Source organism: Ischnura elegans, chromosome 6 (genome assembly GCF_921293095.1).
Source record: "Ischnura elegans chromosome 6, ioIscEleg1.1, whole genome shotgun sequence".
Taxonomy (NCBI): domain Eukaryota; kingdom Metazoa; phylum Arthropoda; class Insecta; order Odonata; family Coenagrionidae; genus Ischnura; species Ischnura elegans.
In genome coordinates, this window is record NC_060251.1 from 27,485,071 (window position 1) to 27,506,195 (window position 21,125).

The 21,125-nt window shown below is 39.4% G+C and overlaps 1 protein-coding gene across 6 annotated transcripts in view; it reads left to right on the top strand.

The window, feature by feature from the left end:
• The window catches only part of LOC124160228 (serine/threonine-protein phosphatase 2B catalytic subunit 2-like), a 517,396-nt gene that overhangs the window by 75,028 nt on the left and 421,243 nt on the right, over positions 1–21,125 (top strand). The window lies entirely within an intron of this gene.

Sequence of the window (21,125 nt, forward strand, 5' to 3'; positions counted from 1 at the left end):
AAAAGGTTGTATGATTTGTTTGATGTAAACAGTCTTTTATAATTTAATTCTATTGACCTCGTAATGTTGCTTCAAACGTAAAATTTTATTTCGCCGCATTGCTTTTCAAAGTTAAAAGTTTCGAGTTAGAAAATCTAAAAAAATAAGAGTTAGTTCGAAGTTTAAGAAATTTGTTAGGCTTTTGATATGATGATGTCCTCCGTCTCCTGAAAGATATCTATTCTTAATTTCGTAAGAAATGCGAGCGTGGGACATTGCCTTGTGTGTCTACCGGTTCCCAGCCTAATCCGTATTTAAGCAATGTAAAGCTAACTGTTCGATTGTTGGAGGTTATGGCGAATCGCGCCGATTTCCTTTGTATTCGGTTTGTTCTAGTATCAAATACTTCTGCGCTCAATCCCAAGTACTTGCTGGGTATTCTAAGTGCGGTCTAGTGGGTGTGAAGTAACGGCAGGAATGAGGCAAATTACCTGTAAAGAATGCGGTTTCAAAAAATTAACTCTTGCTAGTTACGCCGCTATCTTTAAATTGCCAGCGCGAATAAGGTTGAGTCTAGAAAACATTTCCCTGTGCATGGAATTCGACACTATAATTATCTCAAAATCAGATGTAGAATTTTAATATTCGATGTAAAGATGTTGGGCAACTGGATCGAGTGTGTAAACTCCGAAAATTTCAAGATTCTATCATTAGTTTGAAACGCGTAACACGCAACGAACTAAAGACAACATATGACCCGTTAAGGGTGTGAGAAGTGAAGTCCTCCACAATAAAGCCATTTACCTTGGAGCCGAGGAATGTTTTGGAAAAAAGGAATGCCAATTAAAATGGAATAAAACTTCCAAAAACGACTTTTCGTATGAATTAGGAGACCATCTTCGGGGGGACATGCTAGGAAATCGGACAGGTAATGGGGGGCTTGAGGCTACTCGTCGGCGGTGTGATGTCGTCACGTCCTTGGAACATCAAGTGTATTCGAAGGTGTGAGGATATATTATATATATAATCATAATAACATATAATAGAAATTGAAACAAAGAGATAGAAACATAAATACAGGACGATGACACACTGTGGCGTGGAGATGGAATGAAGGCCGAAAACACATGGAAAAAAGTTCACCTGAACCGGGAATCGAACCACGGACCTTCTGCTTTCATATATATATATATATATATATGTATGAAATAAATTACTACATTCGTAAAAGCAAAAACATACATTCAGCTGTCCTAAAGAACCTAGACGTGATGGAAATAATCTAAGCCCAGATTCCGAATCAGCGCGAAAAATACGTCTAAGATCACCCAAAGACGTCTCCAGGGTAAAATCTTTGTTCTCCAGTGCGGGAAGTTACGTGATTAAAAGCACTTTCCTTTCATTGGGAGTGCGAACTACAAATATCTCCAAGGATTAAGTGGAAGTAAATTGGTACATGAAATCTTTCACCCTAAATAATCGGACGAAGGGGCGGCCTGGGGTGATTGTGTGACCTCGGCTGGGGCTCATTATAGGGCCCTCCTTACTGGGAGGATTCGGGCGTCCTCCCCCGCAAGATTTTGGGAAATCGCATGCCCAGAAATGGATTTTGACGTTATTCTGGCTCTTAAAATTTACATAAAATTTAATAAAAGATAGCAATTTCGTAAATAAAAATACTAAGAAAAATGAGAATTTCACGGCTAAAAACTTTAATAAGGTATGATGGTTCTATTATCTATTTAGTATATTTGCTCCTTAAAACCGCACTGAAATCTGAAAACCCTCCAAAATAACTTTCGAATAACTCTTTCAAAAATCATAATGTTCTCTTTTATCTTCTAAAACCTGTATTAAATTTATTTTTTTTTTTAACTTTTCTTACTGATTATGCAGTAAATAAAGCAAATAATCAAAGCTTAGAATTTTCTAATTGTTAAAAATACTTTGGTTAAAGTAATCTGAGTTTTTTTATTACACGTTTCATACACACTTCGAGATAGACGCGGGCGTTGTGTTGAGGGCCCTACAACCTCGGGGGCCTCTGAGATTGCCGACCAACCAACCTGTCCAGGCCGCCCCGATCGGACAACAATAAATAATTGTAAATTTATGACCGAATGGATATCATCCATTTCTTCTACGGAGATTTGACAGTCGCAAGGATAAAATACAACCTCTGCCACTTCCCCTAGTACTGAACATTCGGCTGTGCGCTTAGGCGCCCCCTTTTGCTTGGTGCTTTACGCGGCCGCGTAGTTTTCGTACCGTTCAAATCAGCCCTGGATGCGTTGAGTTCTTAAGAGGACGTGTCACTCGCCTGACTGACCGTAATTGGTATTTTATCGTGAAGTGTAGCGAACTTGAGCCATCTTGAAGTTTACACAATAGAGGAGAGTACTACTGATCTAATAGACTACTGATCATCTGCGAACCTCACTGATTTTATCATCATTTCTGCCACTTTTACTCCAGCAATCCCACCCATCTCATCCAATCTCCTAAGCGTTCACGTTAAAAAGCAACGGCGACAATGGACCCTTCTCTACATAACCTAAAAATTTCAAGTTAGTACTAGATTCTGTTTTAAACTGGTCGCTCTGCCAGTTCTTACAATTTTTCTTGAACGCTTTGACGCAACACCGTTTCTCCCTCCGTTTTTGAGATAGTAATTCACGAAATAGTGAAATTTCATGATATGGCCATAATTAAAAGTCCTCTGATCGGTCCGAAAATTGGTTTTGCGACGCATCACGTGGTCTAGATTCGAAAGATGAAATTTTGAAAAAAAAAAAATCGATTTGTGGACCCTTAAATTCCCCCTTATAGTTAAATACATGGAGGCAACATTTTAATAGATTGGGAATTTAGTGTTTTGATATTTTCAATGGGCTTTTCACATGATTTCAGAGGGGTTCGATTCTATGACTTTCTGTCATATCACGCGTCTTTCACCCCAAACATTTGTATGAATCAGTCGGTCTATGGTCGGAAGTGGGTTTTATAGAGAATAGATACGTGACCTATAAAGGCCGGTCGAATGGGAATGATGCCTCCTCTTCAAACGTTATGCTCTCAAATGCTTTTGGTTACCCTTGGGGTGTAAACCCTGGCACAGTTTCGGGAGAGGTCTGTCAAAAGTGTCCTGTGAAGCATGTGTGCCGTCACAATGTCTGTCTGCTTCAATTCATGTTCTGAAAGTATCTCTGCGCCCGCTTGTACGTTACACGCGGCAGCGCGCTAAGGATTGTGGGTAAGTTGGGTGGGATCACGAGAGCTCGGAAATGTTTGCGACGTCGTATCCAAGAAGCTGTCATCGGCCAGCCGTCCATTTCGACTCCGATTGCTGCAAGTGTATCTATGACGCGTAATACCGACTCGTGTGTGTTTTTCCTCCGTAGCTTGTGAGTCTTATAACTTGTGCTCCCTTATGAATTATGGTCGTTTTAAGCTAGCAAATTAAATTTTCTTACTGTATTCAAATTTTTACGCAGTCCTGCCTACCTTGAATGAATAAGAACTTCGGCTATTTGCTGCATTCATGCGTTTAGATTTAATTAGGTTGGTTGAAGTGCTTGGCCTGTTTCCGGCGAACGAGCGCGCTTCTGATTAAGGCTAGGATGAGTTTTACAAGCCTGGTGTGGAATTATCTCGTTCCACACTATCTGGTGGTGGCTTGCTTGGTACCTCGTAGAAGTGTATGAAGTCAAACTACATGTTTTGCGGAAAGAATCGTGGGTTAAAGTAATCACCTCATGCCGAAAACCCTAGAAGCGATCATTAGGCGTAGATTTAACTATTCAGCGTCGCAAGTTTTTACCCCCAACCCTTATTACTTTCAATATGTTTTGCCCTATAGATGAGGCAAACATTGGTATCCCCGTGTGAGGCTTGATGTAGAGCAATGATTTTCCGCCTATTTTTGGAAGCTTCTCTCATATTTAAGCGATAACTGCTTTTACCAAGCTAAACAGGCGATTTTCTTTAATCGCATCTCCTCAAAAGACTTCATACGATTCTTTCAGAAATAATGAATACTAACTATTGGCTATCACAAAATTTCTCTCGCTTAAACTTTGATTTTGAGCAAATAATGGATGCATATGCTAGCCTTGCCAGGTTTGAAAACTTTCTGCCGAATTAGGTCATTGCGAAGATTTTTTGTTTGATTTGTCAATCTAGGGGAGCGTGATGTCACGGTGGGTATTGCGCATGGTTGCTGATCATGATGCTGAGGATCCTGGGTTGAAATCCCGGTTGAAGCATTCGGACATCCCAAAATACAAACCTCGAAGTTTCTAAGTGTCTTCAGGAGAGGAGCATGCTCTGTGTGACACTCACCCTCCTGTTACCAAGTCTGGCGTAAGCTCTACCCTATCCTAAACAAACCAACGTTTTCCTGGAATCACTTAGTTGGTGAGTGTCAATTTAAATGTGACACCATATTTTGACTTTGGCAATTGAAATTGAGTTAACAATTTTATATTTTATGCGTCGTCATTGCAAATAAATATGTTCGAAATCGATGGGAGCGTGTGAAAAAGTATGGGGGTGTTAAGTATTTTATCGGGGAAATAAACCTTAGGGAATACGAAGTCAGGACTTTTGTAACCACCTTGATAAGGAGGGCCAAATGAGGAATCTGTCTTAGGATTTGAACCGCCGCATTATGTGGGGGGCGTTTGGGTACGGAAATTCATTGTACGGATGTGCCAAATGTTCTTTCAATTCAACTTGTTTAAGCCAGATGCGGTGGAAAAACTTTATGGATGAATGAAATAAATATTTTCGTACGGTCCACTTCTTTCTTTGCGAAAATTAGCGACACATCGACTTCGACGTAGCGTAGCATCGTTTCGTAACATCGTCGTCAGATCTTGATGATGCCGTTAATTGGGTATGTTATTCATCCATTGTACATGCATTCTTCCATTGTTATCAACTTAATATTGCGACTGGCACTCTAAAAATAACGTAAAATAGCAGAGGACTTAGATCTGCTTTTGAGCGACGGTATTGTATAAATAGCTGGTGGTTACGAGGGATTCTGTCTTCTTGTGGATTCGAGCAATGGACGAGAATAGATTTACGGCTGTGATCGACCGCTCCTCATGTTTTCTTAATTTCAACCGTCTTAATATAATGTCATTTCTCCACGCCGGCCTGTCATTCACGCACGACAAGAGCTGTCATCTGCGACGGCGGGCGTGAGTCATTCCAGCCACGGATTGATACGGAGCCGCTCTGCTTATATGTAATCGAAAGTCTGCGGAGGAAAGGGTAGCATATGACGAAATGAATTATGGCTTTTGAGGCCGAGACGCAAGTATTTTTTTATTTCAGCAGTCGTTTGATGTCGGTATCCGATGGAGAAGCCGTTTCATCTTGAATTATTGTCGATCTTTTGGGACGATTTTCCGATGTTTCCTCATTTCCTTGAAACAGATGGAGCTAGAAACAACCTTGGGTGATGAAACTAAGTGTTCTATATTCACGGAAAAATCTGGTATTATTGTCCACCTTTTGTGTCGCTTTGTTTCTGCACATCCTTGAAACTTACCGCATCTTAGGATTGATGTATTTTCAACAGCCTCGGGTAGTGATATGAAACGTATGGGTTTTCTTAATTCAAGGAAATATCAACAATCATTGTCGATATTTTGTGACGATATTTCGATTCGTTACTCCATAAGTTGATAAGTTAATGCAGGTTAATAATGTGGTTATCTAGTATTATCGATTAGATGAATGGTAATTATTACCACGTAAATAACAATAATCAGTTTTAAAATGAAGCTAAATTCAGAATGTAATCCGGGATTTTTCCTAAAGTAAAAAACACCACCATACTATACACCTCTATCCAAGGTTATTCCTATCAGTAGTGGTTATGTTATTCGTTGTTGCCTTTTGCATTTTTGACCTTTGACATTGATGTCATGCTGACTGGAATTATGAGAAAAAGCAACAATGGCCACCTTATTCATCTCGGCACGATTTTGTGGTGATTTGTCACAGCATTGCGTGATAGTTTTCACATGAATCCAATGAATGGCTTTTGATTTTTTCCTTTGTCATCATAAGGGTGTTATAAAGTAGTTGAATTGACATCCATGCAAGCTGTAAAGTCTGCCAAGAGCATTTGTAAACATCGTATTTGCATCATCCAATACTGCGGTGAACATTCCTGAACCTCGGAGATAGAGCTATTCAGTAGTGGTATTTCGTAGATAATCTTTATTGAAAGTTAGCTCTTCACTCACCTTCTAGTAATCTCAAGAGGAGATACTAATCCCGGTCGTCTGCTTTTGCTCGTAACGTTTACCTGTTTAAAAAACTGTTATAGAAAACTTATATGTTAACTATCTGTCTCTTAATCTCAACATTATCCACTTAGCTAGAAATTATCATGGTATAGTGAATAGATAACTCTTGCCTACATTAGCCTGTATTCCAATAAAAAAAATTTACCTCCTAGATACTTCCAGGGTGATCCTCTACTTATCCTGAATATTGCAACCTAGTAGCGTAAGTATTGAACGGGCATTACGTAGCGAGAAGAGGGTAAATACGGCAGCTCGAGTGAGAATGATACCTCTTTGTAATTTCAGTTGCACGACACATCCGTCGCGTAATCCAACGTTGAAGTTACGCTCAAAGAGATGTTTGAAATGCTTGAACGATTTAATTTTTTCCCGTTTGAGGGAACGTGGCTTTTAATCAATTGTAACTGTGGAAGCCCTGCAGAGGATTATGTAGGGAAAAAAGAAAACGGGTAGTGACTTCGGTAAACCTAAATAAACACAAACATGCCAGCGTGTAATTATGTTATGACATTCCTCTGATATTAAGAAAATAATTCGATCTATTTATCAATCTTAAATTTGTATCTGTCGCACACCAATATTTTTTCTTCAATTTTTATTCTGTAGATAGTGGTATTCGTCCGTTTTCTTAGTCTCTGACAGTCTTGTGAGTGGAATCGGGACATTCTCGATTATTACGTACGTATTGATATTATTTTGTATCTGTTGGACGTTGATAGGTATGAAATGCCTTAATTACTTAGAAGAATCTCGGAAGTTGTGATCTTCACGTTACTTTACTGAGTGTTTTTTAAGTGTGAGACAAGTAAATATACACACTACCCCAAGGCGTTTGGCGGGGATGTTTGGACACCCACCGTTTACAATCGAAAAGGAATTGCTCTAACGAAGTTCCGCCTCGCATTTATCAAAGTTCTTCATTGTTCGGGGGAAAGTCGAATTCCCATACTTATCCGTTGGAAAAAAATCTCCCTTAATTTATCGTTTCTGTCGGACATGGAAATGTAATGGATTCTAAATGGATGTTCTCTGTGTCGATCTGAAAGATATCTATTCTCGATTGCTCAAGCAATCTGAGCCTAGCGCACAGCCTCCGAGTCTTCGAGCGCCTCCCAGCTTAACAAGTTTTGGAGGAATCAGAAAGAATTCATAATGCAAGACTGAAGGAATACTGTAATAATGTCGTGAATAGTTGATGGAACACAAGTAAAAACTAGGAAGTAAAATTTATCTGAAAATGGTACTTAAAATCCAACAAAAGTCGTGTAATTGATCAAATTCCATTGGTATTAAACGCTTTCCGCCTGGTAACACATTATCTTCCTTGGTGATGTATTTTATGTATCCATTATTAAAATTTCATTTGTTGAGGCATTATATTTCTGTAACTATCCAACTGATGTGAAGGCCATTGATTTTAATCAGTTACAGTGAGTATAACGAATTTTAACCCTCGTAAGATACTTCACACGCTTATATATTCTTTATTTGTTGTTATTTCAGTATTTATATGGTGATAAGGTTTTACTGTTACTGGAATTGAATTTACTTGCGTCGGAACATCACGGAAATTCGTAAGTTGACTTAGAATCCGTCTGTTAGTAGCCTCACATGGACTTGTGGTGCCGCGCCTCGGTTGGCTTCAGCAAAGGTATCACGGTGAAATTCGAAGGCTACCCTCCTTTAATTTTTAATATTCATGTTGGTATCTCTCACAAAGCATACTCTAATGATTCCAGGTATTTTTGAATTGCGACCTGCGGACATTCAAATAAAAGCGCGTGTATTGCGAAATGTTTGCACTACACTAGGTAGTGCAAACATTTCGCAGGTTTCCGCGGATTTGAATGGATTTAACCATATTCTCTGCGTTAATCACAATCATCTCTTTCACTTAATTATGCAGAGTAAGGTATTTAGTATATGTTCACTTATATTTGAACCTACTGGCTACCAGTCATAAATTTTGCTCATGCGGTGATGAATACAGCATTTTCGGGCTCCCTCTGCCTATGCTGACTAAGATTCACTACAGTTTAAGAAGGGGCAATTAGAGAGGGCCTCTTAACTTCTTGTCATCCTTAACTTAACCTTAGGACTCCAGTAGGATAGCCTGCGAAACTGGTGTGAATCTTCGTCAACATACGCTTATATTATTCGGTATTTTTGAGTCGGAAATTAACGTTGTAGCTGTTAAGCTATATTGCCTTGAGAAAGGATAATTATCGTTCTCGGAGAGAAGGAAAATCTGCTTCCCTGATTGTGTCGTCACCGTCCTATCTACGGCATTGCGTTAGGCCTTTCAGGATATCGTAGGCGTCGCGTCGTCTACTAATATTTCTCCCTGAAAGTGATTAATATGATTAATTATAGTTCTTAACTGTAGTGAAGCAGTGCTATCCATCCTAGTTTTGCTGGGTAAGTACTAGTGTGGCCTATTGTTTTCCTAGAGTGTAGTTCAATGTTAGTAATGTAGGTAAGTGGTGCTCATCGTAGTAGTGTGGTAAGGTGGTAAACATAGTAGGGCCCAAGTAAAGATAATCTCAAAATCACTCTTTAGCTCTCATATCAATCCTGACATCACTTCTTAAAGCGCTGACTTTTTTGTAAAATTATATGTATTTCTTAACGCCCTAAGAGTAATGATTAAAATTAATTCAATATTACATGTATTTAAATTCATCAGAATCGAATTTTTTTTAGTATAACAGCTACATTATCTTATTTTTTGTTCGAAAAACATCCTTTTCCGAATATATTTCGTCTGGTTAGTCATCAGGAGTCCAAATTGCTTGCAAACATGGGATGAAAGGTGGGATATATTTTTTCCACTCCAACCAGATTAGCATTCGACCCTCGCAAAAGCCTCGAGAGTTCTCCATTTTTCCACCCTTCTCGCTATTAACGATTTTACTTCCACAAAAAGGCGCCGGACCTGTAAAGAAGATGGCCGGCCATTTATCACCTTTAGTATGATTCCAGCTTGCGTCCGAGTCGATTCTCTCCCTCTTTCTCTCCAGCCGCCAACGTTGCGGACGGAATGGCATGAGTCATCGCGCGGCTTGTAATTTTTTGGGGTACGGTGCGTGACCTTCTACTGGGAGTGAGTGCGAGGGGGAGGGGGAAAAATGAAAGGCGCGTGATGTCTGTCATTCATAATACTTTTCGGAGCGGGAGTGTTTTTTTGCATAATGCATGCACTTTTTGGAGCCCTCGTTTGCTTGACATGCCAAACAGTTCGGGGAGGAGAGGGATTGAGGTGGACTGAGGAAAGTTTCGCATCATTTGCCTCGAGATTCATCTTCGTTGATGTTTTTTACGTCTACATATTGAAGTGTTTTCCCGTCTCTAGGTGCTGGATATGCGGCTCTGCGTCGGTAGTGCTGCCAAAATATTCTGACTACACTATTAGACTCGGTATCTTTTTTATATGTAGCTGGATTTGGTGGAAGTTATCAGTGTTTTTGGAAAAAATTCAATGTCTTATTTTACTAATATAGTCGAAATGTTGGGGAAACTTATACAAACGTCAGTGGCTGGTTGTGGGTTTATTCCATAATGCTTTACGTTATATATTGAGCCGATAACTGCTACGCCATTACATACATTTATGCCTTAGGGGTTGGCTCTTTGTAAACACCATTTTAAATCCACCATGATGAACTAAGTAAAATATGAAGCAACTTACCATTTTGCCTTTTGATAGTGGAGAATATTTCATGTTTTCAGTATTTCATGTGTCGAATGTTTGAAATTTCAAAATTAATCGTGTTTTGAAACTATTGTCCTAATTTTATGCATTCAGCTTCAAGATGGGTCATGTAAAATCCTTTCCACTTATTCAGGTGATACTTCTTGATGTAACAGTACCAGGACTCACTGCGTATAGATTACTAGAATTCATTTTAGGATATATTTTGCATTTTATTCAATTGTATTGAATACTGTGTGAGACTACTAGTATTTTCCAAAATAAATACCGATCGTCTTTTCTTTAGCATATAATACCAATTTGAGGTCTAATTGGTTGGATTGTAATTCCCACCGATGTCCTTGCTAATTAATTTAACCGATTTAGGCGTGATGTGGATATCCGACGTATTAAAAATGAAAGTGGTGTCCGTCAAAGGACCCGGATCTAACTGGCCTGGGACCTTCCTCAAATTTATAAGTATGATGTTCTCATTTAGTCAGGGACGCCGGCTTACAAAAAATATTAGGGGGGCCCAAACCGGGGATCTTGCCCCGGGAAATTTTATAAGTATTGAGTTTTAAGTTTTTTAAGCATTTTAAAAGAGTCATATGATCAAAATTAGAACCCTGATAACTCTAATCTCGATATCTGGACACTCCGGGGAAAATCGACAAGCCTGGCACATTTTTCCTCACACCCATAACGAATTTTGAGGGGGCTCGGACCCCCTCAGGGCCCTCGGGCACCATGGAGTCGGCGCCACTGCATTTAGTGTGATATGTTTTACCAGAACCAGTATTATATTATTGGCTCTGTGAGTCGAAACGCGTACGTTTTAAAATTATTGTGCGAAAGTGCAAATACATTTTATTTTAAATTGGGGACCTTGCAGTTAGCCCGTTATCTAATGAAGTTGTGGAATTGAAGTGACCTCGTGATGATCCTTAATGTCTTCCGAGTATTCCAAACGAGTCATCAGGAAAAAGCACCTCATTTCTCAGTTAGATGTGGGTAGGGGAGGAAGCGAGTGTTGGCGGGTTCGTCATTTTCATTCTGGCGTCCCCTGCCATCGACCTGAATGACCGCGTAAATTCTGATCAAAATCGATTCCCCTCGCTAATGAAGGGGTGGAGTGTGGCTTCACGAAGATATACGGCGGTGGCGTGGCGGGAGCCGTGCGAGTAACGATAGCGGGCGAGGGAATTTGGGATGACAAACGTCCCAGCACCGCTCCGAACGGCGCCATAATTTCCGTGATTTTTCCCAGAATGCGACGGTGGTCGTTTATACCCGGCCACCCCTTCTCTTCTGCTCACCACCTAACCCACCCATTGCCCTCCTATAACATCCCTCTTTCCTTTCCCACCCATCATTTTGGTGATCTCCTGGACTAGATCATGCAAATAGTACGTGACCAACGGCCAGGATTCTGCGTTAAAATGTGCCAAATATTTTTCCATCACGGCCCCCCTGGGAGTTTTGTGTTATTTTCCGCAATACGCATGAATATTTCAAGCTAAGCGAATGGGCTTGTTCAATTTTTTAAGAATAGGGTGGTTTCCTATTATTTTTTTATTGCCTGAGTCGAAAGATTATTACTCCTGGAGTACGTATTTCACGCTTTTAGATTTTTAAATGACGATATCTATTTTTCGCGATTAAATGAAAAGTAAAAATTTTCAAGCGCGCGAAAACGCGACGGCTAAGTATGAATGCTGGGAAAACTCCGTGTGACGTCGTTCTGGTTCCCGCTGCCGCAAGTGAGGTGACCTTGGGGCGAGGCTTTGAGCGCTGATACGACGCAGGATGCTAGCAGGTAGCAGAGTACCCAGCTAGCAGGTAGCGCTTGGCTTAAATATGGATTATTAATACCCCATCAAACGCAGGAAACTTTCTGACCTTAGGCAATTTTAATAGGCGATTATTAAGAAATGTTTCCCTCAGGTCTGCGCCACATGCATGCATTGGTGATCTCAGACGATGTAAAACTCCTATCTACTCGTATAGAATCTAGGTCCCTGTGACGTCATGTGGAGTGGCATCGCATGGGCGCCAATCTAGCCATTTCCAAATGAGGATAAAATTGACCATTGCCATTCGTCTAAACCGGTATTTTTAAATCCATATAATATGTATATTATAAGTACACTAGTGGTGGGTAATGATTCCCAATCAATGCCTTTCGTTTTCTTTGATGAAGGAAACTACCCTGTACGCATGAATATTTCAGACTACGCGAATGGGCTAGTTCATTTTTTTAAGAATTGTAGTAATAGGTAGAGGTTGCAGTATTAACTCTAGCTGGGTTCGGTGGGGGCAGCCTTCCTTACCGAACGTCGCGCATGGCTCGGTTATTCCTACCTAGGCGAATTCAGATGGTGTGGGATTGTCCATTGTTAATTTTTGTTGAAAATCTCGGTCTAAAAGGGCTCTTTCAATTAGAGATTTTGATCTTAAAGGTATAATAACATTCCCTTAGAGTGAAGGCTGGATATCGTGAAAACGGAAAGAATCGGTTAAATATTTTAGAAAACTTCAATCACGAGCCAATAATTTGTAAGTGGTCAATCTGAGGCTAATTAATTACTGTAGGAAACTAGAGGGAATTTGAAGAGGAAGTATTTAAATTTATAATCAATATCGATACGAATAGCTTTTTTGTATGTTGTGAAATAAGAAAGGATGTAAGTAAGAATCGTTTCAATAAATTCAATTATTTCCAAAGAGAAATAGTGATTTTGGTAATTTACACACCACAGGTGAAAATAGAAAATAAACCTCTGCCACCCACTCCTTCCCTCTCCGCAAGGCAAGATTTCGCAAAACTAGCTAGAATCCTTGTATGAAAATTTTATGAAACTACAATCATGTGCTCATTTTAGTGGATAAATTATGCTTGTTTGGCGAGAATTTATGTGGTTTCTACCAAAGACTACTCCGGATACTCATCAGAGTTGTATTTTTTTTTCGATTTCTCTCATTATAACAGACTTTGGCTCTTATGGATCGGTCTTACTTTCTTGCCTTACTACAGTTGTAATTTTTTTCCTGTCGAGTTCTTTAAGAGTGATTGATTTTTGTATGACATAGAAGTATTCCCTGGCTATGTCTTGCATTGCTGTGATGTAATCATGGTGCCGAATTTGCGTAAAAATTATTTCCCGTCTTTATTTAAGTGGCCAGTTTTAATTGCTGGCTTTGGAATCCACGTCCATGTACTTCCGCCTTATCGTATAAATGGGGAAACGTGCTTCAGTTTCTTCCGAGGAAGTTTTCTTTGGCTTAAATCATTATTACGTGCATCAAAGCCTTAGCTTATTCCAACTTGGCCTGGTTTGCTTTGAAATAGAGGGCTTAATTACGAGGTTCTTTGTGCTATCTCTTCGGATCATGCTTCTGAGAAATATTTCGTTGCGCTTTCAAATCCCCAAGAGGAAGAGGTACAGAGAAATCAACTATTCTCTTTGTTATACTACGTGAAGTTTCTGAGTAATGTTACTTTTTTGGCAATAAGGTGCCAAGGTGGATTCCAAGAATCCTCCGCGGTATTCATGGCCTTCTTATCAAGAAGGTTGAATTGCTAGGCCAATATGGGTTTTAGTCATGTTATTCGGTGCTAATTTATTATGCATAGTTTATTGTTATTATTATTTTTTGGGTCCTAGAGATGAAACGTCAATTGGACTCCTTTGCCGCTATTTCATTTATTGAAATTAAAATTTGACTACACAATTTTCAGCCATCTCTGGCCTGTTTATCATGTTTATGTTTGTTATTTAAAAATTATTTCATAGCTGCTAGTCATAATTGACACTCCGTTAATTACTTTCTATCTAAGTTATTTATATGACTGCATAGTTAGAGGGAAAACGAAACCGTGAAAGTAATGAGTAAACTTTATATAATTACCTGAGCATGTACTCAGTGCAGTGTGGGTTTGATATCGTAGTGACATCTTCATGTGATGACGTTTACTCAGTATTTCTTGACTGGGAAATTTTCGGCATGTGGAAGCCGGGAATTATTATGTTTTAATAAACACATCGCGGCTTCTCAATTTCATACTGCTTAGTTATGTTTGCTCAAGATGATTGTGACGATCTATTTCGCAGATGTTTAAAGCCATTGAAGTGCGATCCTATATGCCTAACTTATCAATAAGCCTTTTGTTTTGTTATTATTGTTCCCCATCAATCTAGATCGGTCAAGTCATATCATCGTAAGATTTTTTGTTCGGATTCTTTTTTTGTTGCCATGTTTAAGTAAATAAGTAACGATCGACCGTCAGTGCTACTGTGTTTTGCTGTTGTGCGCAATTTTCAATCGCTGCCCCTCAGGTTTATGAAAGGTCGGATTGATGGCGCTTGTTAATCATTGGACAGGTAGAGAAAGATGCCGGCTGGAGTGTAAGAATGAGGTCAACGTAATTAACCCGCCTCATCTGTGGATCACGTCTGCTTGAGAGCTGAGTTTCCATTAGTAACGACGTATTTTTTTGTCCCTTTAGACGGAATGATCATAAATTAGAACCCCGTATCGTGATTTTATTAAGTCCGGAGTTAAACTTTCGTGACTGAGCTCCCGTCGAATGGTGTGCATACGTGAAAGGGGCGTGGTCCTTTTATTTTGAAAGGCAGTGGACAGGTCAATCATTTTTTTCCGGTTTTACGCGTCCGCGAGTTCGTTCTGTATTATTTTTGTTTACCATATCGCTGGATGCGTGGGTCGGGGATAAATGGATTGGGTGTTGAAAAATGAAATGGGCCGCCTGAAAAAGAAATTAATTGAATGTTCAAGCTGGTGAACTTATGAAATTCACTTCGCAGCGTCAGTAAAATAATACGGTTCACGTAACCGCTATTAATATGTGGAAATTCGTGGGGGGATGAATGCCGAAACGTTGAATCTTTTTGAGGGCCTAGATTTAGCAGCCATCATCGACACCGTCGCAGTAAGGAGCGCTGAATTGTGGTATTCGGTTGGGCTTTTTCATCAATGCTGGTGTGGATAGAAAACTTCACTCTCTAACTCAATGGTTCCACGCGAAGCTTGGTATGGATAGATAAGGGTAGAGCTCACCCTAGACTAAGCCGCGGCGCGTGAATGCCACGTATTCAGGATATGGGGGTAAGTTCTTTTCCCTGGGCTACCTCGCACCTTCGAGAATTTTGATTTAAGGCGTGCAAAGGCTTCACCTGGGCTTTGAACCCGAAACCCATCGAGCCAGGCGCTCCACTCAATAGATCACCACGCTCGATAAAATAGTTACGGAACTGAAATTGTTCCGTGGCTTGATTGAAACCATAAGTAAAAGTTTGATGAGAACCATTGAAGTAAAACATTTTTTTGGGGCTTCAGATTTGATTTTCGGTTTTTGTAACTTTTCTATTGCGTTTATTTTTAACTCTCTTATCCTTCCGTTTCATGTAAATCGACCCTCACGTAGGCATCCCTAGAGTCGCAATACGGAATCAAAAACTCAAAAATGGACCAAAAAATCCGATTATCCCCCTTTTATTTTAATAATAAAATTCTTGCCATGGTGAGAAGCTTATTTTTCACTATGCATTGTTTTCACCGCTTTGAACTAGATGAATATGGGAATATAAAAGAATACCTAGAACCTTGGACTCGCATATCTTCAAGCTCGGTTTACAGTGATTTCTGGTGAGGTGCAAACGAAAAATCAGTTAAAAATTAAACATATGGTGTTCTGTATTAGTCTTCTGTTGCAATGGTACGCGTAAATTTCGGCTGAAGAATTGGTTCCAGTTCTGCTTTTTTTGTCCATAGTTAACCTCTATCCTCGGAGCTGTAGTTTCATATTATTTTTTCGGGTCATATGAACTGGTGTCCTGCCGTTTCTGTGACGGAACATTGCTTGATTTTGCTCTACTTCCATTCTAAAATATACTTTGCGTGCGGGGACGTTCAAAGCGGATGCCAGCGCTGGCAGAGATTTGAAGATATGTCCCGTTCGCTGTTTGGTCATTGTCTGGTGGAAAAGTCTCGCCGTTGAATGGGAATGCTGAATCGCGTTGCCCTTGGCACTTTTCGTGGTGAGCAATCTAATGCCAATTTCGGGTTTCTCTCCATCCAACTTTCTTGTCATTCCCTCGCAGAGGATAACTGAACTGTCGGTCGTCTCCTCCAAATATTGTAGCACCGTCATTCGTATTTTTATGATGTTTCTCTTACATGGAATATATTATTGTTAATTGTAGACTGCATCTAAAATTCACTGATGATCTTAAAAATTATAAGTAGTTACATATGATGTTAAAGTATTATTATTATTATCGTAAATGTAAGGGGGAAGTCCACGAAGGAGCTGGAGATTGCCAGAATACTTTTTAAAAACTTCATGGAAACATACCTTAATCGGTAGAATGCTTAAAAAATAATATGTGTTGTAGACAAGTCATGGCTTGGGGTAGAGCCGTAATATGGGAATCATTAATATAGTCCCTTACTATTAACACATCGAGTAGTGTTAAATGAGGTGTATTTTTAACCGTCAGGCTAGTTTTCATTAGGATAAGGTGTAGAGGTAGATAGTTCGTTTGCTGTTAGCTGGACGGATTGTATTAATTTCTGCAGATTTGGTTCGTCAGTTAGAGGCTTCTGTTAGTTGTCAAATGGACACGCGTAATTCGTGAGTCGCGTCGTGTCTTCTTCTCTCATTTGTGCCATCACCAGCTTCATCCTCTCAGCACGAGGTTCCTCAAGGGCGTGAACTCTCTCCTTCGTCTTTAATGAACTGTGGTTTTCACGCGTCATTGTTTGGGTTTTTCATTTTCGCCTCATGTTAAGTGTTTTCCATCCTCTGCTGTGTGAGAAGTTGCAATGCTGTTTTTTGTTGCTGATATTCGTCGGAAATTTTGCTCTCTCATTGAAGTATCATTAGTTCATGTACAATGCCGTACTTCAATCCGAAGCGCAGAAAGGTAGCTAACAGACCGGCGAATTACGAAAGTCCTCTCAATTTGTGTCTGCAAAGTCTGCAATTTGCGAAAAATGTTGGTTCTCTGAGGGTTTATATTTTGTACTTAATAACTTTTACACTCCTTATCTTATATTTCATTAATAGTTATACGGAATTCCTTTGTATAGAACATCAAATCATGTTCTTTTAATCTCCTTTCCATATGTTGGCAAATTCTCGCTAGTGTTTTTTATAAATACTTTCATTATATTTCGGATGGTATTCCTGACTTTCGGTAGGTTTTTGAGGGCAAATTGTTGTTGAGGGGTACAGCCAACGTACAGCTACGTAATTCGGTTATGCTTTATAAACCGAGTACAATAATCTGATAAATCATTAAAAATTTATCAGTGACCTTTGTCGTAGAAAATTTGGATATACCATAGATGTACATTTGCTAATTCGAATTTTCTTTTTTCCAGGTAAGTGGCTTTTCTTCATATTTATGACCTGCACGTGGTGGTACGGATGGTGAGTCTGAAGTAATGCATGATTATTTTACATATACGCTATCTGCTCTGACCAGTTGGGCATATTTTCATCGCGGATGTGTAATTGGGATTTTTTGATTTTATTTAAATGGAAAATGTCATTTTTCCTGGAGAAGGGGTTCTGGTAACTCTTTCGATGTTTTTCGTTTTCGGATATTGGCCTTTAGATAGGGGAAAAATTAATTGTCATTGCTATGGTATCCGTGATTGTAAATGTAGATAACGTTTAAAATTATTGAGGATTTATATGCATGTGTATAAATTATTTGTTTGTCAATCTTAAATGGGAATCGGCACAGAATTCACTATCCCTACTTCCACTTATGAGTTGGTGATCTGGAATTTGGCATCCCGAGAATCGAGTTTATTACTTTTAACCTTTGTGTAATTTATAAACACAAAGTGCTTGAGTCATTTTAAAATCACGGCTGCATGTTACGAAAGATTTTTTCGTTCTTTGGCGAGGCCAGTGTGAGAGAAATTTTTTGCGAAATGTAAATAATTACCATGCAACTTTTGACAGAAACCCATGTGTATTTCGACTAGCCGTCTTAGTATGGCTCAGATTTGACTCGAGCCAAAAGTGGGAAGAAATAACTTTGTTACGTCATATAGTTTCATGCGGATTGATCGGATTAGTGTTCTTCTTTCTCCGAAAATAGAACTTGATTTCACAACTCACGGAAAACTCGGAGACGCAAAGTAAGATATTGATTTCTTTGGGAGTAACTGTTGCTCAACTACACCGATTTTCATATTGTAATCAATTATTCCGATTTTCCTTCTCAAAATGTTTATCACCTCCCATAATTGGTAGAAAATAATTATTACCGCTACCAAAGGGAGGTAGGTCCCTGTTGTACTTTCATTTTACTTTTCCACGAAACTCATCAAGGGTGTTGTGTCGCAAATGGAAGGTTCTTGCCTCACTACCTTTGCGGTACACTTCTTTCGCTAAGTTTCCATCGAAAATCTAGTTCTTCAGTCGGAAAATCCTATTTTTGGTATATTTCGTCCTTTGTAGGACCGTTTGACGTAACTTTTCAGTCCTACTTCGGCACCTTCCCAACCGCAGTCTCCTTTTCTTTCCTGAAAAATGTTCTTACTCGAAAGAAATTTTTATGTCTTTTTCCATTTCCCCTCCGATTGCCTTGTCTCCCTCGCTTTTGACTCCTCCTTTGTTGATGTTGCTAGTTAAGTTCTTATTTTCTGCTTACGTACATTATTAATAACCCAAGTTCACTTTTTTCATTATGCTCTTAATACCTTTTATCGGAAATGCGTTAGCTCAGAACATTTTCTTGAATAGAACCTGTTGAACGGTTTCTGATGAATTCTAAAGGTTAGGACGTCCCTAATTTATAAATCATTATAAAAATTACAATTTATTTTGTCTTTTCTTACTTAAGAATGTTATCCTCTCGGAGTACTTAGTCATTTCAGGTGATTATTTCTCTAAATAATCTACTTTCGTGATTCAAGAAACCTTTTCCTTTCAATTGAAATCCGTGGTACTTCAGTTGAAGACAAACGAAAGTAGCATTCATTCGTTGTGTGAGGACTTCACAGGATCTCGAAGGGGTAGTTCCTTTCATGCGTGGCGCTTCTGCGAGGTCCACCCGATCAGTGGCGTTACCCCGGGATAGCCGCGGGTTTCCAGGTTACAACCGAATTGCAAAGCGCATTTTCGGGAAGGTTTGAACGGTTATGTTACGCTTTGAGGAAGCTTCCATCACTCTCAGTGAAAGTGATACAGAAACATTAGCGGGAGTCACCCGAAAAAGGTTATTTTTGGTCAACTGTCTGCGAGAGGTTCAACCCAATTAGTGTGTCACAACTGACAAAAAAAGAAAATTGTTAAACGAACCCATTTCGGCATGCTGATTGGGGAAGTGGCGTCTACCGGTCCATGACATCTCCGGCCGTTTCCCGCTATCTCACGTCTTCCCACTCCTACCCCTTCCTTTTTACATTCTGTTGCTCTCTCATCCTCATGCTTCCATCTCTCCCACAATCACTTACGTAACTTCCCCCACCCACCGCAACCACCGCCGTCATTCACTCCTGCCTTCAGTTGTATCTGAATCCTCGCGTCGAGTGCATCATGAAAGGTCACATGGGGACTTTAAGTCTTCGCGAAAGCTTACCCCCTCTAGATACGTAGAAATGTACGGATATCAGACAAACGGATTTCTTAGATTAAATCCTGATAAGTGGGCAGTAAAGTGAAACGTGCACCTGAAAATGCCAATTTTCCATAGACTCATAGATTTAATACAGAGTTTTTATCAGCTTGGATCCTTGTTTGGAGTTTTCGCACGTCGCCTCCTCCAAATATCATACTTAGAAAGTTAATTTTTGGCTCGATGCCTTATTTTTGCGGTCGTTGCAGGCATGTAGCCAGAAATTTGCTCCAGAGCGGCTGAGGTGATATGCGGGCTGCGCTATACCGTCATTTTGTTTTCACTTCGCAACCATCGAGAAAGTAAACACTTCATGAAAACGACTACATATTTAATTTGCATTATGCCAAAGAGTTAAATTCATCGCTGATTGATGTCAGACATTACGAAATGTAACTAGATCGAAAAGTAGTGGGTCAGCGGACTGGTGCTACTGGGTTAATGGTTAATTACGTTTTTCCGTTAGAACTTAAATGGGTTTGACTGTCGAAAACCGCTTCCCCCAAATCCAAGAAATACCCTTCGAGAAGAAATCTTATGAATAGCCTAAAACTGTGTGAAAATTTTGTTGTTCTAATTACTATCATCCATTATTTGATATTTAATGCTTGTCAATTTTCAAATTTTAACTGGATTACGTTTTCATCGTATGTTACTTTTTATTATTTTATTTTAAACCACGTTGAGCTTAAATGAGGATAACACCCATCCCAATAGAAGGAAAAAATAAATATTTTTCGTCCGCATACCCGTAAAATAATGCTTGAGCGAGTCAAGTCTCTTCAAATAGTTGGTACCAAGAAACGGATTACGTTTCATATTTCATGATTTGTGGTACCAACTTCCCTTTATCGACGAGTGATCGAAAAACTTAAGGTTCCTATGCGAATCGATGCTTGGAAATCTCGTATGCATGCGATTTTCGTAGACTCTTATGGATGTGGGTTTCAGTTCGTACAAAAATTTTTATTACTGTACGTATTAAAGTACATTCTAAGTTTTTGGACTGTCTTATATGGATTTGGTGAATAGGAAGAGAAGTTTCGCTTCGTCCAGTTCATAGTTCTTTCTTCCGATCATTTTTTTCGTCTAAAAATATTGATTTTCAAGAAGTCATTGGTAGATTATCGCTGTAATCGAAGAAAAGTGGGTCAATTGAATGGAAATGACTCTTTAATCGTCTGAAACGACGAAAATGATGCGATAAAGGAGTTCATCCATTTGCTAATCTGTATTAATTTGTGTAGCCTAATTTTGAAGGTTGGTTGTGATATCACCCATTAAAATTAGTGGTATTCGCAATCAAAAGTACCAGTATTATACAAAGTTTATACCCAAGTTTGCCAGGGATTGCATGGTCATGGTGGCAGTCGCCTCTTTAATACAACTCTGTAACCATTCCTAGTGATATCGTTTGAGGCCGGAGGCAGTTACATCCTTCGCTTTCCCGTGATAGCCCAAGGCTCT